The following is a 9,124-nucleotide window of genomic DNA, read 5'->3' on the forward strand; positions in this document are numbered from 1 at the left end:
AGATTGATCATATTAATGCAAGTGAAGTGATTCCCAGTATCAATAAATCAATACATTTTGCACTCTCTACATATTTATTACTTGATAAAAAAATTCTTTCTATGATCCTGACGCCTTTTGTCTCTGCAATCTCCAACCCTCCATATTAATTTAAATTCATGAAAATAAATAAAAGCAAGATGACTCCAATTGAATTGATGCCCATTCTGTATAAACATCAATGCACAAGTCTTTCACTTTAAGGCTATTATGTAATAACGTGAGTGGGAGACGCCAATTGGTTTAATAAAATAAATTCACTACATTACTTTAACAACATTGCTTCAGTGAACTGCAACATTTCACACTGATTATCCCAAATATTTCATCTTCATCCTCTTATGCTTCTTAGGTCCGTACTATTTGGCCACTGTATACATACTTCAGCTGAAGCCCGACATGCATAAACGACACGTCAACATGGCGGCTGGCGGGACTTCCCCTCACCTAAAGCCTTGGTACTGGCTGTTAATGAGATGCGTTCTGGTGCCAGAGTTGAACTCCGTGACGGGAATTCTGTTAATGATTACCTAATCATGAATATTCAGCACCTGATTCACAAATGGCAATGCATTGAGTATAATGCACACAATTAGTCTGTGCATCCCCAGAACTGGACCATACACCATAAAACGCACCAACATTCAGTTAATTTTGGAGCACAAAGAACCCTTACTGCAGCCCACGGTTTCAGGGGAGAACGGGGAGTGGACTGGGTGTACGCACGTAGTCAATGTACAGTAAGGGCGTGTCAAGCATGAGGGCACGCAGCAGCATCTGATTCAAACTTTGGGCATCTCTAAGATACGTGATTTTCAGTTATATCCCTTGCACCAGGTACAGGTCTAGTCAAAGTGCCGATTACTAGAGATAGCGGCTCAGTATGCATGCAAATGTAAAAAATTATTTTATGTACAGCAGACATAAATTACATCCTAATAAATTTATTTAATTGAAAAACAAAATAAAGAAAAAAACTTTTTTTTAATGGTTTGTCATTAATGACTATGGGCCTTATTCATAAGCAAACGCAAGTAAGTAAAGCAAAACCATGTTGCATTGGAGAAGGAGGTAAACTTAAATTGTGGTGGCAGATTTATATTTGGGATAGGGCATGTCCTAGATCAACTTTAAATTTGAGTGTACAAATAAGCTATTAACTATTTGTGTGCTACATGAAAAAACAGCCGGCATTTTCCTTACGAAAAAAATAATAAACTAATTTGCACCCCTTGCAGTGCAACATGGTTTTGTCCAGAACACTTGAGTAAGATAACTTACTCAATTTGTTGCTTAACTTTCCTTAATAAACGTGCAAAATGTTAGTTTTGCATTTGTTAATGAATCAAGCTCTATTCCCCAATTTGGCAGCCATGCTTTTGTACCTGGGTAACTTTGTGGTAACTCTGAGTTTCGCTAATTGCATATAAGTAATTATGGGAAGAAATGTGAAAATTATTCCCAGTGAAATTGATGTATCAAATACATGTGAAAATTGGTCTGGTCACCAGGAGGTGAACCAAATCCTGTCAATAAGTGGCTATAAAGAGACATTTATTGGGTCCACGCTCTCGGACAAGATTGCATTTTACTCAAGGAACTGCTCTGAGTTTTGTGACATAAATAAAACAGATTTAAAGGCTTCCTCATCTCCTGTTCTGCTAATATTAAATTATAAATCATACTATGCTTGCAATGAAATAGATCTGAAATACAGGATGTTGGGAATGCAAGAAATTTTCTAGCCATCTGTTACTGAAAATTTTATTAATATTGTCAATATTATAATTATTACAAAATATAATATTTAAAAAAAAAAAAAATAATTGCGAATCTGCTGTTCAGTATAATCTTTTACATTTCTTTGTTAACAAGTTCAGTTTTTAACACTATCATTTAAAAAGTCCACAATTTCCTGAAAACAGCGTTATGCAGAGGAACATCTCTAGAGTTACAGTTGTCCATTAGGAAACCGAAATGCAGTAATCAGTGCAAAAAATATACAGATATATTTACTCGATTGTCAAAGATGCTTATTAATAGTGTAACTAATAAGCAGTCAGGTTTATAACTGGGGAGAAGATTTACTAAAGCTTCTACAAAGAAAAAGTGGAGGTGTTGCCCATAGCAACCAATCAGGTTCTAGCTCTCATTTTCCACAATGTACTAGATAAATGAAAGCCAAAATTTGATTGGTTGCTATGGGTAACACCTCGACTTTTCCTTTTTAGCTTTAGTAAATCGTCCCCTGAGTCTGTTTGATCTAGTTCGACTGTTTATTTACTTGACTCTGACTGTTTAATGTATTACTTAGTTCGAATCTCTATGAATGAAACTTTGAGACTTGTCTCAGAATAAACATTAGTCATGTAAAATGATTTATTATATGCCAGTATCGATGAAATCAGGTGCTCCCCCGAGATACATTAATGTTAACCCATTTTCCTTGCAAATTTATTAAAGCTCCATATTTGCAATTTGGACTTGAAATTACCTACCCGACAGCACAGAAATCCTGCAATGTGGCTGTTCCCTCTCAGCTGGAACATGTCTGTAACTGTTAATAGTAACTGTTTAATATGTGAACTAATTACAGACTGCATTATATATATTTGTTACCCGATATAATGTCACTTTTCCCAAGAATACATACTTGGACACCAGAGTGTTCTAAGGGGTATATTTACTAAACAGCAGCATTGAAAAAGTGGAGATGTTGCCTATAGCAACCAATCAGATTCTAGTTATCATTTATTTAGTACATTCTAAAAAATGACAGCAAGAATCTGATTAGTTGCTATAGGCAACATCTCCACTTTTTTTGATGCCGCAGTTTAGTGAATATACCCCTAAGTGTGTTTCATCCTGTTAAACACTTTTTAAATAAATGCATGTGTTATTGTCTGAACCGATACACATACACTGTGCAGGTTGTTAATTTTAAAGCACTCTTTGCTTTCACAGTGGTACCTACAAGTAAATGGCTTTCAAAAGGAGAACAGGCTCATTATTCAATGTTCTGAACAAGAACAGCAAAACAAAATATTTAATTTCCGCAAATTAACTTGAGGCTCACTAATAAGATTAGAAACTGTCATGAATACAAAATTAAACAAATTCAGATCCATTGATGCCTTACCCAACATCTCAAATGCCAAATGTCAGAGGACAGAGTGGGTTATTTGCAAACCTGGAAACAAAACCAGGACCCAAAAGCCATTTCTTTCTCATATACATCGTAATGCCCTATTTGTGCACCAGTGGCATAGGTAAACACAGGGATTAGCACATCAAGATAGGGACGACTGTCTAGGTACAGAACGTTCGGAGAAGGTGAGTGTATCAGAGCATCCTTGGTGAATGTGGGGTAAAAGTGCAAATACAATTATTCCCGTTATGTGATAATGCACTTATATTATACAATGGTATAGGTATAGGTATATATTCCAATATAAAATACATCTAACATACAATGCCATAAATAACTTGCACCAACATACATCTCCTCACTTGTCTCAAAATATCTCCCAACTCGACACCTCCGTTCTGCACAAGATCTGCGTCTCTCATCCACACTCATCACCTGCTCCAATACCCGGTAACAGGACTTTTTCAGTCTGCATTCACTCCCTTGTACAACAAGACTTTCCTCTAGCCACCAAACCTTCAAACTCTCCCTGGACACTCAACTCTTCAGGCTGCTTATCAAATTCCCAATCTAGACCCCTAACCTCACTAAGCTACATTGCCCAATTACGGTCCCTCTACACAGTTTCACATGTATCAAACTCCTACCATCCTATACACTGTACGCTTGAGAGCAGGGTCCTCTTACCTCTTTGTCTGTCTGTTAAGTAGTAAATACTGTTGCCTTAATATTTATTATTATTATTACCATTTATTTATATAGCGCCACTGTGTCACGGTCGTCTGAATTTCTTGATCCGATTCGGGACCCTTGGGACTAGCTGGAGCAGGAGTGAAACAGAACTTAGCAGCCTGGATGAACTTCTTGCTCATGTTCGTGCTGATTGTAGAATATAGCAGGGGAATTAGCAGTCTGAAAATGTAGACAGGAACACTGCAGTTGTAATGCAGTCAGGAACACTGCAGTTGTAATGCAGTCAGGAACACTGCACTTGTAATGCAGTCAGGAACACTGCACTTGTAATGCAGTCAGGAACACTGCACTTGTAATGCAGTCAGGAACACTGCACTTGTAATGCAGTCAGGAACACTGCACTTAGGAGTGCAGACAGGATTACTGCACTTGTAATGCAGTCAGGAACACTGGAGCCAAGAACTATCCTCTGGAGAGAAGTGTGTTGTTCTGGCAATGAACAGATCACAGCAGCAGGTTTAAATAGGATGTCCCAAACAACTATTGGCTGATCAGTTCATGTGATCACAGCTTCTGAATCTGGTTGGTTTGGAATGATCACCTGACTGCATCCAAGATGGCCGCGCCCATGCTGCAGGACAGACAGTATGTGTTTGTTTACAAATGAAGGTGTGGAGAACGGGAATGCTGCAGATGACCAGAAGGGACCCAGGTAGCCGTGATATGACAGCGGCGGATGAGGTAAGTGCGGCTAAGATCCCGATTTGTGACAGTACCCCCTCCCTTACGAGTGGCCACTGGACACTTAGATTGGGGCTTAGTTGGAAACTTGCGGTGAAATTTTTTGATGAGAGATGGAGCGTGAACATCAGAAGCTTTGATCCAGGCCCTCTCTTCTGGACCATAGCCTTTCCAGTCGACTAGATATTGTAAGGTTTTATGTCGAAACCGAGAGTCCAAGATCTCTTTAATTTCATATTCGTCACCATGTTCAGTCTGCACTTCAGGAGAAACCAGTTTGGGTGTATAAAACCGATTTAGCACCAGTGGTTTCAAGAGAGAGATATGGAAGGTGTTGGGTACCCTGAGGTAAGATGGTAGATGTAATTTGTAGGACACTGGATTGATGACTCGGGAGATGTTAAACGGTCCAATAAAGCGAGGAGCGAATTTCATAGATGGAACTCTGAGGCGTAGATTGCGAGTAGACAGCCAGACTCTGTCTCCGGGTTTCAAGCTTGGAATGGCTCGTCGCTTTTTGTCGGCCTGAATTTTGTAGCGTTGGGACGCTTTAAGTAGAGATTCCCGTACCTGGCGCCAGTGGCCTGAAAAATTCTTTAGGAAAACTTCAGAGGCAGGTACTGAGGCTGTAGGAAGTGGAGTAAACAAGGGTACCCTGGGGTGTAGGCCATAGACCGTATGAAATGGAGTGGAAGCAGAGGATTCGTGATAATGATTATTATGAGCAAATTCTGCCCAAGGAAGCAGATCTACCCAGTCGTCTTGAGAAGAGGATATGTACAAACGGAGAAATGTTTCTAGGTCTTGATTAACTCTTTCCGTTTGCCCGTTGGATTGGGGATGATAGGCCGAAGAGAAGTTTAGTTTGATCTGTAGTGCTTGGCACAAGGATCTCCAGAATTTCGCCACAAACTGAACTCCTCTATCTGAGACGATTTCTTCAGGACACCCATGCAAATGGAAGATCTCCTTTATAAATTGCTGAGCCAGGATAGGTGCTGATGGGAGTCCACGGAGAGGAATAAAATGCGCCATTTTAGAGAATCGGTCAACGATGACCCAGATGGTATTGAAATTATTAGAATTGGGCAAATCGGAAACAAAGTCCATAGAAATATGGGTCCAGGGTTTGGTGGGAATAGGCAGAGGCAAAAGTTGACCAGCTGAAGATTGTCTTGAACTTTTATGTTGGGCACAGCTGCCACATGCGGAAACAAATTGCTGAAAATCCTGATGAAGCGTAGGCCACCAGTAGCTTCTCAATATGAAAGATTGAGTTTTGCGGATGCCAGCATGACCGGCAAATCTGGAACAATGTGCCCATTGGAGCAATTTTTTCCGCAGATTCTCAGGAACAAAAGTTTTCCCCTGGGGAGGTGTATTGTCGGGTCTACTGACTGCGATGCTGAGTGGGCTGATAATAGGCCGTGGATCCACAATGATGGAATCTTCTTCTTTTACCATAGAACGTGACAGAGCATCGGCCTTGCGATTTTTGGAACCGGGACGGAAGGTGACATGGATATCAAATCGAGAAAAGAATAGTGCCCATCGGGCCTGACGTGGATTCATGCACTGTGCAGTTTTAAGGTAGAGCAGATTCTTGTGATCCGTGTATATTGTGACAGGATAACGAGCTCCCTCAAGTAAATGTCTCCACTCTTCAAGCGCCAATTTGATGGCAAGCAGCTCTTTGTCCCCTATGGCATAATTTCGTTCAGCTGGTAAAAATTTTCGGGAGAAGAACCCGCAGGGATGCCATTGCTCATCAGCTGGTTTTTGGGAGAGAACTGCCCCTACTCCGACAGATGAGGCATCAACTTCCAAGTAGAATGGACAGGTTAAATCTGGTTGCCTCAGTATGGGAGCAGAAATAAATGCTTGTTTCAGAAGTTGAAAAGCAGATTGGGCTTCTTCAGACCACTTGGCAGGATTAGCTCCTTTTTTGGTGAGGGCGGTGAGTGGTGCTACTACAGTAGAGTAGCCACGAATAAATTTTCGATAGTAGTTAGCAAATCCCAGAAATCGCTGTACTGCCTTTAGTGTAGATGGTTGAGGCCAGTTAAGAATAGCTTGCACCTTCTCTGGGTCCATACGGAGACCAGTGCCCGAGATGATATACCCCAAGAATGGAATGGATTCAACTTCGAAGGTGCATTTTTCAAGCTTGCAATACAGTTTATTCCTTCTGAGACGGCTGAGGACCTCTTTAACATGTCTGCGATGGGACTGGATATCAGAGGAGAAAACGAGGATATCGTCCAAATATACCACAATAGTATGGTACAGTAAGTCCTGAAAGATTTCGTTTATGAAATTCTGAAAAACCGCTGGGGCATTGCTCAGACCGAATGGCATGACAAGATATTCGTAGTGCCCATCCCTGGTGTTAAAGGCGGTTTTCCATTCATCGCCACGCCTGATACGGATCAAATTGTAGGCCCCGCGGAGATCCAACTTCGTAAATATTTGCGCACCTTTGACTCTGTCAAATAACTCTGTGATGAGGGGCAGAGGATACCGGTTCCTGATGGTAATGTCGTTGAGACCTCGGTAATCGATGCAGGGACGTAATCCACCATCTTTTTTTTTTACAAAAAAGAACCCGGCTCCTGCCAGTGAAGAGGATGGGCGAATAAAGCCCCTTTCCAAGTTCTCTTTTACATATTCAGACATAGATTTTGTCTCAGGGATAGAAAGAGGGTAGACTCTGCCACGCGGTGGGGTTTTACCCGGAACAAGATCAATGGGACAGTCCCAATCCCGATGAGGTGGTAGAGTTTCAGCGGCCTGCTTACTGAAAACGTCTGTGAACTCTTGGTAGGCAGAAGGAACTGGCAAAACTTCCTTATCAGAGGTGGAGCAATGTGGAAGAACACGTTGTAAACAGGACCCGAAACAAGTTGGAGCCCACGCCAGGATTTGTGGAGTCGACCAGTCAATATGGGGGTTATGCGTTTGAAGCCATGGAAACCCGAGAACCACAGGGCTAGTGGCTTCTGGGATGACCAGAAAGGTAAGAGACTCGGAATGCAGAACTCCTATTTGGAGCGTCACTGGAGAAGTCTGATGCGTAATGGTACCCCCTGGAATACGGCTACCGTCAACCGCAGAGAGAAAGATGGTCACTGGAATTTTCTCTAGTGGAATGGCTAGTTCAGCAGCTAATCTGGCAGACATGAAATTCCCAGCTGCTCCAGAATCCAGCAGGGCTGAAATGTATTGGGAGCCTTGAGCGTGTTTCAGAGTGACTGGGATAATACAGTCCTTGCCTTGTGGGGAGCGAAGAGCCACTCCTAGGCTCACTTCCTCATTGTCAGCTAGGAGGTTGTGTTTACCCCGCTTACGAGGACAATTATGTAACAGATGTCCGGAACTGGCACAGTATAAGCAAAGTTTCTCTCTAACTCGCCGTTCTCGCTCGGTGGGTAAAAGACGTGCTTTGCCTAATTGCATGGGTCCTTCAGGGAAAGGAGACGGTACATGGACCCGTTGAATAGGGTGGAACTTGGGGTGTTTCAGCTTCCTCTTTTCTAAAGTTCTTTCTCTGAACCGAAGATCAACCCGATTGCAGGTGGTAATCAATTGGTCTAGCGTTGTAGGTAAGTCCCGAGACGCTAATACATCCTTAATGTGGTCAGACAGGCCCTGCCAGAAAACCGCAACAAGAGCATCGTTATTCCAAGATAGTTCAGAGGAAAGTGTTTGAAATTGAACGGCATATTGGCCCACAGACTGCTGCCCTTGCCGAAGGCGCAGAATATCTAAAGCGGCTGACTTTGTTCTTCCAGGCTCATCGAATATTCTGCGGAAGGTAGACAGGAAGCTATCAATGTCAAATAAAATTGGGTCAGATTTTTCCCAGAGCGGTGATGCCCATGCCAGAGCTTGCCCTGATAGTAGCGAAACAATATAAGCAGTTTTGGTACGTGCAGTGGGGAAATTTCCGGGTTGTAATTCAAAGTGTATACTACACTGGTTGAGAAACCCGCGGCAATTCTTCGGATCGCCATTGTATTTAGCTGGCGTGGGAAGATGGAGTCCTAGTGAAGTAAGTAGTGAAGCAGGTATTACTGGCTCAGGCGGAGTATGGGATGGTTGACTGCGGAATAACTGCAAGGTATCCATACGTGTAGAAACATCCTGCAGCAATCTCAAAATTTGCCCCTGGTTAGTTTCTTGTCTCTCAATGCGTTCAGCTAATATTTGGACAGAGTCCTCCCTCGGGGTATGTTCCCCTAGCGGATCCATTAGGCCAGAACAAACTGTCACGGTCGTCTGAATTTCTTGATCCGATTCGGGACCCTTGGGACTAGCTGGAGCATAAGTGAAACAGAACTTAGCAGCCTGGATGAACTTCTTGCTCATGTTCGTGCTGATTGTAGAATATAGCAGGGGAATTAGCAGTCTGGAAATGTAGACAGGAACACTGCACTTGTAATGCAGTCAGGAACACTGCAGTTGTAATGCAGTCAGGAACACTGCACTTGTAATGCAGTCAGG

This window comes from Mixophyes fleayi, chromosome 5 (assembly GCF_038048845.1).
Source record: "Mixophyes fleayi isolate aMixFle1 chromosome 5, aMixFle1.hap1, whole genome shotgun sequence".
Lineage (NCBI taxonomy): Eukaryota > Metazoa > Chordata > Amphibia > Anura > Limnodynastidae > Mixophyes > Mixophyes fleayi.